Source organism: Ictalurus furcatus, chromosome 11, assembly GCF_023375685.1.
Source record: "Ictalurus furcatus strain D&B chromosome 11, Billie_1.0, whole genome shotgun sequence".
Lineage (NCBI taxonomy): Eukaryota > Metazoa > Chordata > Actinopteri > Siluriformes > Ictaluridae > Ictalurus > Ictalurus furcatus.
The window spans coordinates 14,318,923-14,338,021 of record NC_071265.1 but is presented as its reverse complement, the minus strand read 5'-3'; the positions used below and the strand labels follow the sequence as shown (position 1 = coordinate 14,338,021).

The 19,099-nt window shown below is 43.3% G+C and overlaps 1 protein-coding gene across 2 annotated transcripts in view; it reads left to right on the top strand.

Annotated features, from left to right (window-relative positions):
* LOC128614500 (contactin-4) overlaps positions 1–19,099 on the top strand; it is a 171,483-nt gene that overhangs the window by 49,084 nt on the left and 103,300 nt on the right. The window contains exon 3 of one of the 2 annotated variants that reach the window (XM_053635835.1): positions 6,895–6,931. The exons of the other annotated variant lie outside the window; for it this stretch is intronic. The gene's annotated coding sequence lies outside the window, so the exon portion shown is untranslated. The remainder of the gene's footprint in view (positions 1–6,894; positions 6,932–19,099) is intronic. 2 annotated transcript variants of the gene reach the window in all.

Genomic DNA, 19,099 nt, shown 5'->3' with positions numbered 1-19,099 from the left:
TCCAGTACCCAAAATTGTGCATCCGAGAGAGCCAAACCACTTCAGACCAGTAGCCTTAACTTCACACCTGATGAAGTCCATGGAGAGGATTGTACTGCGACAGCTGCGGACTCTAGTGAGCTCAGAGCTAGACCCCATACAGTTTGCTTACCGACCAGGCATGGGGGATGAGGACGCCATTATTTATCTGATGCACAGATCACTTCTACACTTGGAGAATACTGGGAGCATTGTGAGGATCATGTTTTTTGATTTTTCCAGTGCCTTCAACACAATTCAGCCATCACTACTTAGGGGGAAGCTTTTGGGAGCTGGAGTTGACCGCCACCTGGCTGCATGGATCACCAACTATCTCACTGACAGACCACAGTATGTGAGGCTCCAGGACTGTATGTCTGATGTGGTGGTCAGCAGCACGGGAGTACCACAGGGTACAGTGCTTGCTCCATTTCTCTTCACCCTGTACACAGCGGACTTCAGGCATAACACTAACAGCTGCCGCATGCAGAAGTTCTCTGATGATACGGTCATTGTTGGACGAGTATCAAAGGAGAACGATCAGGAATTCCGAGAGGTCATCGCTGACTTTGTCAACTGGTGTGAATTAAAGCACCTCTCCCTCAACGCTAGCAAGACAAAGGAGATGGTAGTCGACCTCCGTAGGAGGCAACCCGGTCTACACCGGTGAGCATCCAGGGTATTGACATCGAGAGGGTGGAGACATATAAATTCCTGGGTGTTCACCTCAACAATAGACTGGACTGGTCCACTAACACAGATGTCCTGTACAAAAAGGGCCAACGTCGTCTCCACCTGCTGAGGCGGCTGAGGTCTTTTGGTGTGTGCAGGACCCTGCTTAAAACTTTCTATGACACTGTGGTAGCATCTGCTATCTTATATGCAGTAGTTTCCTGGAGAGTTGTAAGCACAGAGAGGGACAGGAAACGTCTCAACAAACTGGTTAAGCGGGCTAGCTCTGTCCTGGTCTACCCTCTGGACAGTGTAGAGGTGGTGGGGGAGAGGAGGATGTTAGCTAAGATGGCGTCTATCATGAGCAATTCCTCTCACCCCCTGTATGAGATACTGGGGTCCCTGAGCAGCTCCTTCAGCAGCAGACTGCTGCACCCTCAGTGCAAGAAAGAGCGCTACCACAGGTCCTTCATCCCTACAGCAGTCAGACTATTTAATGCAACAACAACATAATGTAGCACTGCTAGCTGTTTTTTTGCATCATTAACCCACACATTATTATTATTTGTTGTATATATTCAAATTTGTATTCATCTGTACATACATTGAGGTGTCCATAGTGTATATATTACCATTATTATTATTTTTACTACTCTAATTCTTATTTTTCTGTTCCTATTGTGTGTATGTGTGTAATATATATATATATATATATATATATATATATATATATATATATATATATATATATATATATATATATCCCCTTTCAAAGGGAACTCAACTTTGTGTGAGCTTCACACTGTTTGAAGCACCCTCGCACGTGACCAGTATCTGAAGTCTGTGTGAAATCAAGCCTATAGGTCTGCCGTGGTCAGGTGATGAGGCACATGATTATAAAACGGCACCTGTAAACCATGTCATCAGCCTTATTATCTTCAGCGAAAGACCGCATGTCAGTGGTTTGTAAGATCGCTCCTAAAACTCTTCACTTCTCTATTTTTCAGAAAAGATATATATATATATATATATATATTACACTTTTCTATCCATCACCTCTTTGCAAGTATGAGTCAGAGAGAATTCAGCAAGTGTGTTACTCCGTGCTCTTGTTTTATTTTGTGGATGGATGGACACACTTTCAGTGTGAAGTATTTGGGGGTGGAGTATGGTGCAGTGGCCCTTGATGGGGCTGACTGTGCATATTGTGAACGCTTGACAATTAGCCACTGCCAAGGCAGCTAGCCTGCTCAGGTCCTGGGGATCCCGTATTGATCTGGAGGAGGAACTGGAGATGAGCACTGCTTTATCTCTTACTCTGTCCTCTGGATCTGACTCTCCACTTCCGGGTTTTGGAGCTCGCGTCAGGACTCCTCCTTCCTGTATGGAGAGTCAACCCACCCTCTCTGATGCCGAGGAGGAAGAGGGGGAGCCAGTGCAACAAAAATGGAGAGCAGCTCTCAATAATATAAAGAGCTGCTTGAAGTGATCACTAGGGCTGTATAAAAGTTTAATTTAGACTGGCCCGGAGAAGAGGAATTGGCTAGATGAGCGCTTTCTCCCAAGTAAAATTAAACCTCCCTCATACTGCAGAAAGCACCACTTTTTTTTTTTTTTTTTTTTTTTTTTTTACAGAAGTGCATGATGAAGTATCACACTTCTGGGGAAAACCATCCACCATCCATATTTATAATCCCGCAACGTCGGATTATTTGGCCAACATGGGGAATGAACAGTACGGGTATTTGGCCATTCCAAAGTTGGTTGGCAAAGCCTGTGCAGTGGTGGATCTTGCTTGTGTGTCACTGCATTCAATGGCAGTGTTGCAGGCCTACCAAGCAGACCTGTTGAATGAGCTCGACAGCAGGGAGGGAATTGGGCCCAAGGCAGCAGCAAAGCTTCACCGCGTCAGGGATATGTCTCTTTGGGCGAAGAGGCACCTATGGCTCAACCTCTGTGGAATGGGGATAAGGATAAGGTCTCCCTGCTGGACGCCCCTGTTGAACCTTCTGGCCTGTTCGGCGACGCAGTTAATACCATTACTTACAGGTTTTGCGAGGCAAAACAGCAGATGGCGGCATTCAGCCAGTTCTTTCCCCATCACGTCAAGTTCGCCCAGGCATCCACAAGTGGAGCCTGGGTCAGCACTAGTGCGAGGGAAGCACAGAAGGTGAATGTGGTGTCCTGCCTCCCCCTACGGAAAGCCGTTGGGACCAGGCGGCCACAGTTGCGGCCTGCAAGTAGGCCTGATCTAAGAATGATCATTAATGCCATGCGGGCAAAGAAGGAGCAGTTCTAATGGGCAATGCATGGAGGTATCAGGGGACATGAGGTTCTTAGGGCAGTTAGCCCCCAGTATTAATGTAGGCCCCCCCCAGCCAATATCGTCCCAAATTTTCAGTCCCCTCGGGCCAGTGAGCTGTCACAGGGCAACAAAAATCTGATGCTTTCCCTCTGACAGAATGTGGAAAAGTTAATGTCACTAAAAGGTCATCTGCCAGCGTGGAAACTACTGCCAAATGTGTCTCCATGGGTTCTGTCCACCATAGAAAAGGGTTACCAGGTCCAGTTCAGAGGTTGACCCCCTGGTTCGGTTCACCACAGTAGTCAGCACAGAGCAGAGCCCAACAATAGCGCAGGAAGTAAGATCCCTCTTGGACAAAGGGGCCATAGAACATGTACCCCTTCCTATGAGGGAAGGAGGTTTTTACAGCAGTTATTTCCTGGTCCGCAAAAAAAGATGAATTTGGAGGTGTCCCTAGTTTCTAGCATTGGGTCACACTCTAGGGGCATCTCCTTATCACAAAACAGTAATGTCAAACACCTCCCTCATGGGCTGGGGCATGGTCTTAGATGGCTGTCCAGCTCAAGGACTCTAGAGTGGCATATTAATCGCCTAGAAATGCGGGCTGTATTCTTAGCACTGAAATTCTTTTTTCCTCAATTGAGAGGTCACTACGTGGCAGTTGTGACACACAATACAGTGCTTTCATATATCAACCACCAAGGAGGGTTATGTTCATGCCCCCTGTTCAGGCAGGCACAGCTACTACTACTCTGGGAAGAGGGAAAGTTTTTGTCAGTGAGTGCAGTGTACATTCCGAGCAACCGGAATGTGGGGGCAGACATCCTGTCAAGGCAGGGGCTGAGGCCTGGGGATTGGAGGCTCCACCCACCCAGTGGTGGAGTCCGTATGGCGGAGGTTCGGCCAAGCGGAAGTGGATGTGTTTGCCTCTGAGGAGACAACAACCTGCCTGCTGTGGTTTGCTCTCACTCCTCCAGCACCATTGGGGCTGGATGCCTTGGTTCACGCTTGGCTGAGGTCACGTCTGTACGCATTTCCCCTGATTGCTCTGCTACCACAAGTTCTAGCAAAACTTTGCCAAGACCATCTATGACTGCTGCTAGTAGCACCTTATTGGCCAGCTCGAATATGGTTCTCAGAGATAATATCCCTGCTATTTGGCACTTCCTGGGAGATTCCCATTCTCAGGGATATACTGTCTCAAGTCAAAGGGGTGATTTATCACCCTTGGCCAAATCTATGGAAACTGTGGGTGAACAATATGAAACTTCACAGTACATTTCTAATATGATTCTTTTATAAAGCAAGCCAGTTAATTCAATCAACTTTCTAGACCTAGCTATCTTTCAATGAGATAAATACACATAAACATACTGTTCGTTGTTAACTTTACTGTGCTGACAAGACCTGCAGAGAATCTGAGATATAGTGAAGACTAGAGATTGTGGTTGTTGAGTTGAGACAAAACCCCATGCCTATGGCCATCCCCTGTATGTTGAGAAACAAAGAGGTACAAAAAGCCTAGAATGGCTTCATATTCTGGAATCCCTGAAGTTTGTGATTACTTGCCTTCATCAAGTAACTGTCATAAACCTTTCCAGGTTGAAATGTAATATCATCTCATACCATTTAAAAAAATTAAAGTCCATGTCCATAAAACACTTATTATTTTAGTTGTTCTACATTTAAATCAAGAAATCAGCAAATAGACAGTGCCAGCCGGCGTTATCAAGGTAATTTATAACATGGCAGAAATTGAATTCTGAAATCATGATCCATAGCTGTTTATCCATTTCACTTTGGCCAGACTCTCTGTCTCTCTCTCTCTCTCTCTCTCTCTCTCTCCCTCCGTCTCTCTTACTCTTTATCGAAAAGTGCTTTTGCTTTGTCTGATTATTTATGTCTGTCATTTTGTGGTTCAGCAGCTGCAAAAAGATTTGAACTTACTGGCTGCCAGACCAGAGGCTTGGAGAAGAACAACCTCACACATCTAGATTCATGCAATCCTCTGAACAAATAATGAAGTCATTGCTGTCTGCAGTGTTGTAGCCCTACACTTATCATTTTGATATCCAGGTATCATTTGCTGTGTAAAGTTTTACTTTTGCCTTTTTTTATTATTATTATAAATAACACCCAACGATACCTAGGAGTGAATATACAGCTCTAGAAAAAAATAAGAGACCACTGCAAAATTATCAGTTTATCTGGTTTTATTTTTTATAGGTATGTGTTTGAGTAAATTAACATTTTTTTTATTCTATAAACTATTGACAAAATTTCTCCCAAATTTGAAATAAAAAAATATTGTCATTTAGAGCATTTATTTGAAGAAAATGACAACTGGTCAAAATAACAGAAAAGATGCAGTGTTGTCAGGCCTCGAATAATGCAAAGAGATTAAAGTTCACATTAATTTTTAAACAACACAATACTGTTTTAACTTGGAAAGAGTTCAGAAATTAATATTTAGTGGAATAACCCTGATTTTCAATCACAGCTTTCGTGTGTCTTGGCATGCTCTCCACACTGATGTTGGGTGACTTTATGCCACTCCTGGTGCAAAAATTCAAGCAGCTTGGCTTTGTTTGATGGCTTGCGACCATCCATCTTCCTCCTGATCACATTCCAGAGGTTTTCAATAGGGTTCAGGTCTGGAGATTGATCTGATGGTCCTCCATCCACACCTTGATTGACCTGTCTGTGTGGCATGGAGCATTGTCCTGTTGGAAAAAACAGCCCTCAGAGTTTGGGAACATTGTCAGAGCAGAAGGAAGCAAGTTTTCTTCCAGGACAACCTTGTACGTGGCTTGATTCATCAAAGACACATCTGCGTGATTCCAGCCTTGCTGAAGCACCCCCAGATCATCAGCAATCCTCCACCAAAGGTCATAGTGTGAGACACTGTGGCTTGTAAGCCTCTCCAGGTCTCTGTCTAACCATTAGATGACCAGGTGTTGGGCAAAGCTGAAAATTGGATTCATCAGTGATGATGACCTTACTCCAGTTCTCTACGGTCCAATCCTTATAGTCTTTTGCAAACCTCAGTCTGGCTCTTCTTTGTTTCTCATTGATGAAGATTCTAACTTTGCACAACTTCAGCCCTGTCTGTAAGAGCCTGTTTCAAACCATCCTCACCGTGCACTTCACCCCAGCTGCCGTTTGCCATTCTTTTTGCAGGGCACTTGATTTCATCCTACTGTTGTTGAGTGACATTCGAAAGAGTTGGTGGTCATCCCGGTCAGTGGAGTGTCGTTTTCGCCCTCTGCCGGTCTGTAGCTTTGTTTTCCCCAATGTCTGAGTGTCGGGTTGCTTGAACCCTTCTTTTCCTCACACAAAACTTTCATTTTCAACTCTTTTGGCATGGTCAATAGTTATTTTTTGACTCCAATTAATTTTGAGGTACTACTAGCACTGTCTTCACCATCCAGCTGGTCCTATTGCAAGAGGATAGTGATGACCACAGCAGTGGTTTTTATACTTTTCCTCATTAAATGAAATTTGGTTCAGGTGATAACGTAATTAGCATCTCATTCAGTAGAATGCGGTGTGCGTGTTGGAATTCAACAGACAATGGAATGGAATGGCTGCCATACATGTAGAGATGCTGATTTAAGAAAAATTTGCAGTGGTCTCTGAATTTTTTTCCAGAGCTGTGTTATATTTCTATATATATATATATATATATATATATATATATATATATATATATATATATATATATATATAATCACATTCATCAGCTCATGCTCTTTCACTGTTGTGTGTATGGGTGGCATGGTGACACAGTAGGTAGCATTGCTTCCTCACAGCTCCAGGGTCCTGTGTTCAATCCTGAGCTCAGTTTACTCTGTGTGTTTTTTTCATGTTCTACCTGTGTTTGTGTTGGTTTCCTACAGGTTCTCTGGTTTCCCCCCACGATCCAAAAATATTCAAGTAGGTGGATTGCTTACACTAAATTTCCAATAGGTCTGAATCGTTGTGTGAATATGTGTGTACCGTGCCCTGTGATGCACTGTCAGCCCATCCGGGGTGAATTCTGCCACCTTGTCCCCAGTGTTACTGGGATTTTCTCTGGATCCACCACAACCCTGATAAGGATAAAGTGGTTACTGAAGATGAATAAATCAATGTTATGTTTGTTGTGATGGGTGCAGAGACTACATACCCTAGCCATCAGTGTATTGGCAGTAGGGCCAGGTAGCTTGTTTCTTGCTATTTAGGGTGAGGTATTTTTTCATTTACTGTAAAAATCAAACACTCAAGCTTGGACTCTGCATCGTTACATGCCAGTAAACCAGTTTTAAAAACTAATTGGCCTTTTGTGTAAAACCAAGGCTAGTGCCACAGAATCTGTGTGGTGACAGTAAGTGTGTGTTATAGCTGTGTCTTGCTTTTTTCCCCATAACGTTACCTTAATTAATAAAATATTGCTTAAGTTAGGATGTCACGATTTTGTCTGTCCTCAAGCATTTTTTTGCTTTAGTTTCATGAGCTTCTTTTTATTAAAATTATTTAAATAAATTTATTAAAATTTATTGAAATTAGTAATTGACTCTTAAGTGTTCTGCAGGAAGAACTAATACTATATATGTAACAATGGAATACTGTATACGTAGCACAGAAAGGCCTATCAGTGAAGATTGAAGCAGCATTAGGATCAATATCTTATTTAGCAATAGATTTATCCAAAAAAGTTCCACAGTTGTTCCTGTGGAAGTGTTATTTTCTTCTGATTTAATCCTCTCTGAATATGGCGTCAGAGCTATTACAATATTGGACAAAATGTGTTTTGTGTCTGTTTGTAATAATCATAATATTGTATAAGTTCATTTTGCATTGATTTCTATGAGCCAGTTCAATAGGGAGCAACCATACAGTATGTGGATCAACTGAATTGGGAGTAGATTGTGATCTTTTAAATACTGCATAAGTGCCTGATGTTCTTGGGGGGAATATTGTCAGTCCATAGAATATTATAAGGATATCATACACAGTTTTATTAAGCTTTATCTTCTTACGATTGTGCATGTTTACAAGGAAATATACCATTAGGGAACACCAGAGGTTCTCAGCCCCCCCCTCAAGCCTATCATGTGACACCCCCCCCCCCCCCCCATTGGAGGAGACCAGGTATAATGATGATCTATATTCTATATAAAATCTATCTATATATAACCTATAATCTGTTTTTGATAGATAGATAGATAGATAGATAGATAGATTTTTTTTTGCTTTTGTGTTTTTGTACTTTTTTAAATTACTTTTCATAACATTTATGATTTTTTTTAAATAACTTTAAAAAAAAAAAAAAAAAAAAACTATTTAACAGACAGGTATCAGAACATCCTTCTGAAAAATCTTCCTGAACACTGTAACTACTTTGAACAAGAGAACTACGTTGTAATAACGTGTACTATTTTACATGTAAAACATGTTGCATTCCATTCGTCTTGCATTCTAAAAACATTCTCATACGAATTATGCAAATTGGGATGAAGGGCGTGTCTCGTTATCCATGACATTGTTAAATCTCCAGCTCTCAGCCACTCACTGAACAGAACAGATGCAGAGAGAGGTGAGATTGCAGCGGGAAAGCAAGACCACGCACTTGCAGGACAGTACTGGCAACATTTGGAAAGTTGCTAGATTTGTCGCAAGGCCCTTTTTTAAAAAAAAAATCACTAAAGGGGTCTGAACAGTAGCTAAGCTGGCAACACTGGTCTGCACGGACAGGTAGATAAAAGGCAGGCTAAGATCCGCCTCTCCCCAGCAAAAAGAAAATGCAGAGGGAGAGGGAATTTTTCATTTATGCACATTCTATTTGAAAACCAATAAAATACACAGAGTACCCAAATGATGCCCTGTCTGTGTTTTTTTTCTTGAAAACAGTATGCGCCCCCCCTTCTGATCTCTCCGGGTTGAGAACCACTGGGGTACGCCATTAAACTCTGTCGCAGTATTATATTTGTTGCTTTAAAAAATATGGGACCAGAGATTTATTCTCAGTAGCTGCCAGTAGTATTTGGAGCACAATGCTAATGAGTTTACTGAGTCTCTGTGTTGCAGCAGGTTTTATTTAATTTACTTAAAAGGCTAACAGAATGCCAAAGTTCTCTAATTTAAACTCTTTGCAGCCATTACTTAAAACATGCAGGACGTTTGTAACTTTCACTGTGATTTTTTTAAAGGTCTTCTTTAGGTTTATGTACTGTAGAAGGTTAATCATCATGTTCTATTCAGGCCATACTACAGTTCTGTGTTTTAAATAAACATGGCACAATCTTGAAAATTTTCATATGAAACATTTTTTTTTTTTTTTAAACATTCAAACTTTTCTTGCTTACTCTAACGAACAGGAACAAATGTTTTTGACATGAACAAAAAATACTTACTGTAATATTACAGAGATTGTGTTCAGTGCATTTGAGGCTTAAGAGTTAATGTTTCATAAGTCAAATCAAGCTTAAAAAATTGGTAGTCTGTATAAACATAACCAAATTGACAACCAAATTGATGTTTAGGAAATGCGGCGGTTGAATGAACACAGTTTCTTGCTAGTCACAGGTCTTGTGTTCTTTCCTTGGACTACACTGTCTGAATTTCCATTACTCTTTCCCTTAGTTTATCTCCAACGTTAAGAACAGCACTTTTGACTAAGTTAATTAACTAAGTTAGTTCTAGATTCATTTGAAGCATTTTCGCACCAATTATTCACAAAAAAACATACTTATAAAAGTAAAAGCAATGCCTATTTTGCAGTTCTTAGATGCTTGTAATTGAAGCTTATTAATGACATAATAGCCTCAGCATATATGTGATTATCCTGACATGGGTTTTACCCTCTCCTGCTTTCTCCCTCTTTTCCATGCAATATTCAATTTAACTGGCTCGCCATGTTGTTGTGTGATCATCCCTGGTTTGTGCAAGACCGATAAGGTGCGGCAAGATTCATTACAGACTCTTGCAAGCAGAAGACACCGTGGTCCCTATTCTTTCCCCTCCTGCTTTGCATACTAATCTCACTTCCCGTAGGTCTCCAAGCAACAGGAATTTGCCAACAAGCTCTTCATCTTCCAGTAGCGCTTTCATAGAGAATAAGGAATTCATACGAATTCTTAAAAATAAGGCCTTACTTAGGTGCTGATACATATTTAGCATTGTCACGTTATATTTATATATATATATATATATATATATATATATATATATATATATATATATATATATATATATATATATATATATATATATATATACACACACACACACACACACACACACACACACACAGACAGAGGAGGACATAAGTATTGAATGCGTCAACAATTTTTTCAGTAAATATATTTCCAATGAGGTTATTCACATGGAAATTTCACCAGACTTTGGTATTAACTCACGAAAATCCTAACATTAAAGTCCAGAAATGAAGTTATGTGTAATGAAGCAGAATGATACAGGAAAAAAGTATTGAACACGCTAAATGAAATTTATTTAATACTTAGTGGAGAATCCTTTAGTTGTAATGACCGCTTAAAGACATTTCCTGTATGAAGAAATTAATGGGCCGCAGTATTCAGGTGTGATTTTGGCCCATTCTTCTAAACATATTGTCCTCAAATATTGTATACAAACATGTATTGAGTGTGTATGTGATTGTGCCCTGCAATGGACTGGCACCCTGTCCAGGGTATACCCCGCCTTGTGCCCGATGCTGCCTGGGATAGGCTCCAGGTTCCCCGCAACCCTGAAAAGGAGTAAGCGGTAGAAGATGGATGGATGGATGGATTCAAGTCAGGTGATTGACTGGGCCATTCTAATACCTTGATTTTTTGTCTCTAAAACCAATTGAGAGTTTCCTTTGAGAGTATGCTTTGGATAGTTGTCCTGCTGGAAGGTCCACCCATGTCTCATCTTCATCATTCTGGTGGATGGCAGCAGATTCTTCTCAAGAATCTCCTGGTAAAGGGCTCCATTCATCGTTACTTCAATTATATGAAGTCTTCCAGTACCATGTGATGAAAAACAGCCACACACCATGATGCTTCACCTCCAAACTTCACTGTTGGTATAGTGTTTTTAGGGTGATGTGCAGTGACATTTCTTCTCCAAACATGGTGTGTAGTATGACAGCCAAAAAGTTAAATTTTGCTCTCGTCTGACCAGATTACACTCTCTCAGTATTTCATCGGCTTGTCCAAATGAGTTGTAGCAAACTTTAAAAGAGCTTCAACATGCCTTTTCTTTAGTAATGGAGTCTTGCAGGGTGAGCATGCATAGAGACCATGATGGTGGAGTGCATTGCCTATTGTTTTCTCTGTGACGGATGGTATCTTCTGCCTCCAAGTGTTTCTGGAGCTCTTTCTGAGTGGTCCTTGGTGCTTAGGCTACTCTCCTGACTATTCTTCTGACTCCCTGGTCAGAAATCTTGCGAGGAGCTTCTGTGCGTGGCCGGTTGATGACGGAATGATGTTCCTTCCACTTGCAGATAATGACCCCAATGGTGCTTACTGGAAGATTCAGAAGTTTTGAAATACGTCTGTATCGGATTCCATCAATATGTTTTGCAACAATAAGGTTGCAAAGGTCTTGGGAGAGCTCTTTGCTTTTACCCATCATGAGATGATTCTTGTGTGACAACTTGGTAATGATAAGCCTTTTTATAGACCATCAATTTACTAACCCAGCTGATATTAATCTGCACATATACGAGGTATAATTATTTCTATTTCTAAGTCCACTACTTATGGATTTCAGCTGGTTCCTTACCTTGCCTTGGAGAACTGCTTTTTCTTAGCGTGTTCAATACTTTTTTTCTGTGTCATTCCGCTGTATTACACATAACTTTATTTATGGACTTTAATGTTGTGAATTCTTTATATTTGCAGATTTTGTGAGTTAATACTGAGGTATGGTGAAAATTTCATGTGAATAACCTCATTGGAAATATCTCAAAATATTAGAATAAAGAATTTATAATACAGAAATGTCGAACTTCTGAAAAGTATTTTAATTTATGCACTCAATACTTGGTCAGGGCTCCTTTTGCACAAATTACTGCATCAATGCGGCATGGCGTGCAGGCAATCAGTGTGGCATGGAGGCAATCACCTCACTCCTGACGTGTTAAGGAAGTCCAGGTTGCTTTGATACTGGTCTTCAGCTCGTCTGTAATATTGGCACTCTTGGTAAATATGAGCAAAGAAAGCTATGACCATTTTTATTTATTGTTGAAATTTTTTATCTTTTGTTCAAATAATTCACAAAAATCATGGATATCAAACTATTGCAAACAAAACACAGGTTTCTCCAAAAAATATCTTTTTTAAATATAGGTGTGCAACAATTATTGGCACCCTTTTAGTCAATATTTTGTGCTACCTCCCTTTGCCAAGATAACAGCTCTGAGTTTTCTCCTATAATGCCTGATGAGGTTGCAGAATACATGGCAAGGGATCTGAGACCATTCCTCCATACAGAATCTCTCCAGATCCTTCAGATTTTGAGGTCCCTGCTGGTGGACTGTCATCTTCAGTTTACCCCACAGGTTTTCTTTTGGTTAGTCAGGGGACTGGGATGGCCATGGCAGGACCTTGATTTTGTGGTCAGTAAATCATTTTTGTGTTGATTTTGATGTATGTTTTGGAGATAGATAGATAGATAGATAGATAGATAGATAGATTGATTAGTATCTGCATTTGTATACATTATTCATTCATATCTGTTCATTCTAAATAATGTATATGTATTCGGTTCCATCCCTAAGAGATGGGTAATGAAAATAATGCCTTGTTTATTTATAAAGAGATCCATAGGTTAACAAATGAGAATGATCACCAAGAAGGACAATCATAATTGCTGTAGCGTTCTTCTGATTTCAATCTTACATAAGCCAATGAAATATGATTCATTTTACATGGGATCAGATTGTTACATAATCCTTCATGTAAACTCCCTGTCATCCCAAGCTCTCTGTGTAATGTTAAGTGCTCAAATAATGAGTGCCAGTTCACAAAAATAGGTATATTAAACAGAAGCTTGAATATACTGTATATAGATCCACCTTTTTGAGGACATTGGTTGTCAGAAATCTTGTTGGCTGTTAATGACCACCACTGGCAAATTACACTCAATTAAAATGACACTTGTGTGTTTGAAGATTTTCCAGAGGGGCGCCATGGTGTCGGAACCAGAGAAAAGGTGCAAATGTGGCCTGAGGACTAAAGCTGATGTACTGTTCCACTCAGCTAAAACAGAACCATGGCAATTATTAGAGAAACACTCATGAAGGGACAGTAAAAAGGGGGCTGGGACAGAAAGATATTAAGCATGCCAAAACCCAGCATGATCTCTGCCTGAGGCCTGGTCATGGTGTGTTGTGCTTTATAATGAGATTTGCTTTAATTTCTGGTGAAGAAATCAAAATTAGGCAGGGATGAAGTGGGGTATTGGAGAAATTAATGATGGGGCTCATTGCTTCTCAACTGGCATATGAGACCATTTACTTTTTGACCTAGGTGTTCACACAGATTTACATAGACACTAAATATTCATGTCCAGGCTAAAAATACAGTCTCTCACAATCTCTATCCACTTCTTCCCAAATTAATTTAGGTGCATTATTTATGGCTTCTCTATCAGTATCAATCTGTCACGTATCAAGAAACTCTGGACTCCATTTCCCATCAGCCACTGCACTGCACTAGTTGTCACATGACCACCTGTACCTGATTCACGTTTTGGTTAATGAGCACTCCTGTGTATATATAGTCCGTGTCTGCACGGTTTGTTTGTTTTTCGTTGTCTAAGACTCATGTTGTTTATGTCTCGGTGTTTGTTTCTTGCCACAGTGTGTTTCCAAGTTGTCATAGTGTATTCGTTTCTTAGTACGTTTCCTTCAATAAAAGTCATTATCTGCACCTGCTTCTGGCTCAACTCCGATTCGTGACAGAACGAAAGACCTATAATCAGAAGCAGCAGATCGCCAGGATGGATAACTGGGGCGTCAGGATGCCACCAATGTTAGTGGAGTACTTTGCCACGTTACGCCAACAGTCGGAAGTATACGCTCAGTAGCTTAGTTTGCTGCGTTACCAAGCATTATCTAGTTCGTTGTTGCTTATAATCCTCGACCCTCGCTTCTTGTCTCGACTACGCTTTCTGGATATCCCCATTTGTATTGTTCGCCCGATCGCTTGACCCTTGCTGATTCTACGACTACGCTTCCGGAACTTCCCGATCCTACTCTGTTCACCCGCCTCCCGCTCCTGCTTCCGTACCGTCTCAAGGTTGGTGACAGAATACTTCGCCTGTTAATGGAGGCAGCGGGAAATCGCTGGCCGAACGCCATCGAGGGACATGGCCGGATGCTTAGCGAACATGATCGTCTCGCCTACCTAACTGAGCAGGTAGCTCGGTTAAATCAAGCTGCGCAGCCTGCTATGGTGCCGACCCCACGCTTCCCTCCCACTCCAGCGCCGGAGAAGTATGATGGAGATCCCGCACGCTGCCGGGGTTTTTTACTCCAGTGCTCCCTGTTTTTTTCCACGTACCCAGACATGACGGAGAGTCAGAAGATCATCCACTTCATGGAACTTTTAAACGGGAAAGCTCTCCTCTGGGCTACCGCGGAATGGGAACAGGAAGGGAACCGTATCAGCACGTTTGAGCAGCTGACATCACGCTTCCGCACGGTATTCGATCACTCTCCAGACGGCCGGGAGACTGGGGAGGACTTATTGTCCATGGCGCAGGGATCACGGAGTGTGGCGGATTACGCCCTCGAATTTCGCACTGTTGCCGCCCGGAGCGGATGGAATCAACCCTGAGATCCAAGCCAAGCCTCCAGTCAGGAAAGTCCAAGTCCCAGTCAAGTCTCAGGTCCCTGATATCCAAGTCCCAGTCAAGTCTCAAGTCCCTAAGGTCCAAGTCAAGTCTCACGTCCCTGAGATCCAAGTCAAGCCTCCAGTGCCTGAGATCCAAGTCAAGCCTCCAGTGCCTGAGATCCAAGTCAAGCCTCCAGTCCCTGAGCTCCAGGTCCAGCCTCCAGTCCCTGAGCTCCAGGTCAAGCCTCCAGTCCCTGAGCTCCAGGTCCAGCCTCCAGTCCCTGAGCTCCAGGTCCAGCCTCCAGTCAGGAAGGTCCAAGCCAAGCCTCACGTCCCTGAGTTCACGTTCAGGCCTACTGACCCAAATGACCAAATGCCGCTCACGCCCAGCCAAGCTCCGCTCACGCCACAGTCCGCGGACATGCACAGCCAAGCTCCGCTCACGCCACAGTCCGCCGACACGCACCGCCAAGCTCCGCTCACGCCACAGTCCGCCGACACGCACCGCCAAGCTCCGCTCACGCCACAGTCCGCCGACACGCACCGCCAAGCTCCGCTCACGCCACAGTCCGCCGACACGCACAGCCAAGCTCCGCTCACGCCACAGTCCGCCGACACGCACCGCCAAGCTCGGCTCACGCCACAGTCCGCCGACACGCACCGCCAAGCTCCGCTCACGCCACAGTCTGCCTTGCAACACAGCCAGCAGAGTAACCTGAGCATCTGGGGCTTTCCACTGCAGGGGAGGCACACCTTGCTGCGCAGTCCAGAGGTGAAGGCTGGCCCAGAAATTTTTTTGGGGGGGGGCAATGAGGACAGCAGGGCTCCAGCCTGAGGCCTACGGGGAGGTCTCAGCTGTGGAGCTCTCACCTGAGGTCAACATGGCGACCTCAGAGGGACAGGCTGAGGAGGCTGTCCCGCTGCCATGCACAGCCGAGGAGGCTGTCCCGCTGCCCTGCACAGCGAGGTGGCTGTCCCGCTGCCCTGTTCAGCGGCGGACGTCGCTCAGCCTCCCCGTTCAGCTGTGGACGTCGCTCAGCCTCCCCGTTCAGCTGAGGTCGTCGCTCAGCCTCCCCGTTCAGCTGTGGACGTCGCTCAGCCTCCCCGTTCAGCTGTGGACGTCGCTCAGCCTCCCCGTTCAGCTGTGGACGTCGCTCAGCCCGCCTGTTCAGCTGAGGTCGTCGCTCAGCCCGCCTGTTCAGCTGAGGTCGTCGCTCAGCCCGCCTGTTCAGCTGAGGTCGTCGCTCAGCCCGCCTGTTCAGCTGAGGTCGTCGCTCAGTCCCCCTGCTCCTTGGCAACTAGTGTTCCCCCCTTTTGCTTCGAGGAGACCCACGCTCCTCTCCCTGGCCGCACGGAGACCCACGCTCCTCTCCCTGGCTGCACGGGGGACTTCGCCCTGCCATCCTGCTCGGCTGGGGACGTCGCTCTGCCTTCCTGCTCCGCCGGGGACGTCGCTCTGCCTTCCTGCTCCGCCGAGGACGTCGCTCTGCCTTCATGCTCCGCCGAGGACGTCGCTCTGCCTTCATGCTCCGCCGAGGACATCGCTCTGCCTTCCTGCTCCGTTGAGGTCGTCGCTCTGCCTCCATGTTCCGCTGAGGTCGTCGCTCTGCCATCCTGCTCCGCTGAGGTCGTCGCTCTGTCTCCATGTTCCGCTGAGGTCGTCGCTCTGCCATCCTGCTCCGCTGAGGTCGTCGCTCTGTCTCCATGTTCCGCGGAGAACATCGCTCCCCCCTTGAGTCTCATGGAGAACCTCGCTCCTCTCCCTGGCCTCGCGGAGAACCTCGCTCCTCTCCCTGGCCTCGCGGAGAACATCGCTCCTCTCCCTGGCCTCGCGGAGAACATCGCTCCCCCCTTGAGTCTCATGGAGAACATCGCTCCCCTCTCCTGTCCCGTGGAGGACGTTGCCCCGCTTTCATGCTCTGCCGAGGACATCGCCCCGCTTTCATGTTCAGCTGAGGAAATATCTCAGCCTCCTTATGCCATTGTGGAAGCTGCCCGGCCTCCTGGTTTTGCTGGGGACATTTATCCCAGGGGACCAGGACCACCAGAGGGAGGACGTATAATTTTGGGCACTCCGGGAGTAAGGCCTTGGGGGAGGGTTCTGTCAAGTATCAAGAAACTCTGGACTCCATTTCGCATCAGCCACTGCACTGCACTAGTTGTCACATGACCACCTGCACCTGATTCACGTTTTGGTTAATGAGCACTCCTGTGTATATATAGTCCGTGTCTGCACGGTTTGTTTGTTTTTCGTTGTCTAAGACTCATGTTGTTTATGTCTCGGTGTTTGTTTCTTGCCACAGTGTGTTTCCAAGTTGTCATAGTGTATTCGTTTCTTAGTACGTTTTCTTCAATAAAAGTCATTGTCTGCACCTGCTTCTGGCTCAACTCCGATTCGTGACACAATCTACATGGAGGCCCTTAAAAACAGCAGTATTCGTTTTAGCTGTTCTGTCATACAGGACATTGACATTCCACCTAGCAAAACTCTAATGCAGGCTGCTAAAATCTACATTTTACAGCTCAACAAGATCTTCACTCAAAATTGTAATTTAATTAGGAAGTAGATATTTTAACAAATTGGTTTTCTAAGGATATAGTTGTATGCAAATCTCAATAAATAACTTATAAATTAGATCGAAGGGTACAACTGTTCAAATAAATTGTCCCCAAACCCCCCCCCCCCCAACAAACTCACTCACTACCATCCAAACTCTCATAAGTCTGCTGGCTGACCTCCAGTCCTCATTTACAGTGTTCATTTTATTAAGCATATTACATCTAGCTGATATTTGTAATATTTGAAGCCAATATTATATGACATTAGCTACATATAACACAATATTAGATTTCTAATGTGCCAGAACATTTACACATCATGAAACCAAATTAAGGATATGGGGGTCTGGTTGCCCAAGACACACTTTTTAAATTTTATTTGCATTTATTGAGTATATGTAAAATATATATGGATAAAAGTTTCTTTTTCTATTGGCATGCCACAATGAGGCTTCAAGTCAGCTGCCTTGTGTCAGCCATCAAAAATGGATATTGATTGGCCCTGGAACAGTCATCATGGATGACAATTGACTAGAACCATAGAACTTTTTTCAATGTAAACATCACACCAAAAATATTGCATCATAATAATAACAATACTACTACTACTACTACTAATACTAATAATAATAATAATAAATAGATAAATAAATAAAATCACAGAAGAATGAGTAAACCCCAGTGATGGCATGTCATTAAATCATTTTCAACCACGAAGCCAGATAGATAAATAAATAAATTATTTAGGGATGCAACTAACGATTATTTTGATAATCAATTAATCTGTTATTTCTTCGATTAATCGATTAGTTGGATTAAAATCTTAATTTTCTCTATTTCTGTTAAAAAAAACAACAAAAAAAAACATTATTTCACATTCTGCCCAATGTTGTCCTTCAAACATTGTGCAAATTGAGGGCTATGAAAAATGTTTAAAATGTATCCATGTGGGCTACACTATACATTGTGCAAGGATTTAAAATAATAATAATAAAAGAAAACATTATATTTTTTAAACAAAAAAAAAAACAACTGATTGTCCACAGGCTTTAAAGCAGAAGTTAAATCACTATATTAAAAATGCTATAAAAAAGAAAAGAAAAACAAAAGCACAAACTAAGTGTTAACTGGTAAGAGGTTGAATGTTCTGCAGTAACATACACATTTACTCATTTGAACACAGTAACATATTACTTTATTCTGTAAATGTATGAAACTTCTTACATTTATATACACTTACATGTTATAACCCCATTACACTTACTGCTCTCAATTACTTTTATTGGCACCCTTTTACATGGTAAAGGATCTGAGACCATTCCTCCATACAGAATCGCTCCAGATCCTTCAAATTTCGAGGTCCATGCTGGTGGACTCTCCTCGTCAGTTCACTCACAGGTTTTCAATGTGGTTCAAGTCAGGGGACTGGGATGTCCATGCCAGGACCTTGATTTTGTTGTCAGTACACCATTTTTGTGTTGATATTGATGTATGTTTTGGATCATTGCCCCACTGGAAGATCAAATCATGGACCATTTTAAGCTTTCTGGCAGAGGCAGTCAGGTTTGCATGGGTTATTCCATGAAATCTTCCACACGGTGCACCATTCATGAGCCGTGGGTGTGTCAGTGGCCCCGCCCTGCCGCCACGTGCTCTCTGGCCGTCCAAAACATTCGGTGACACTGAAGCGGAACCGTCTCTTCTGCGCCACTGTGGCAGT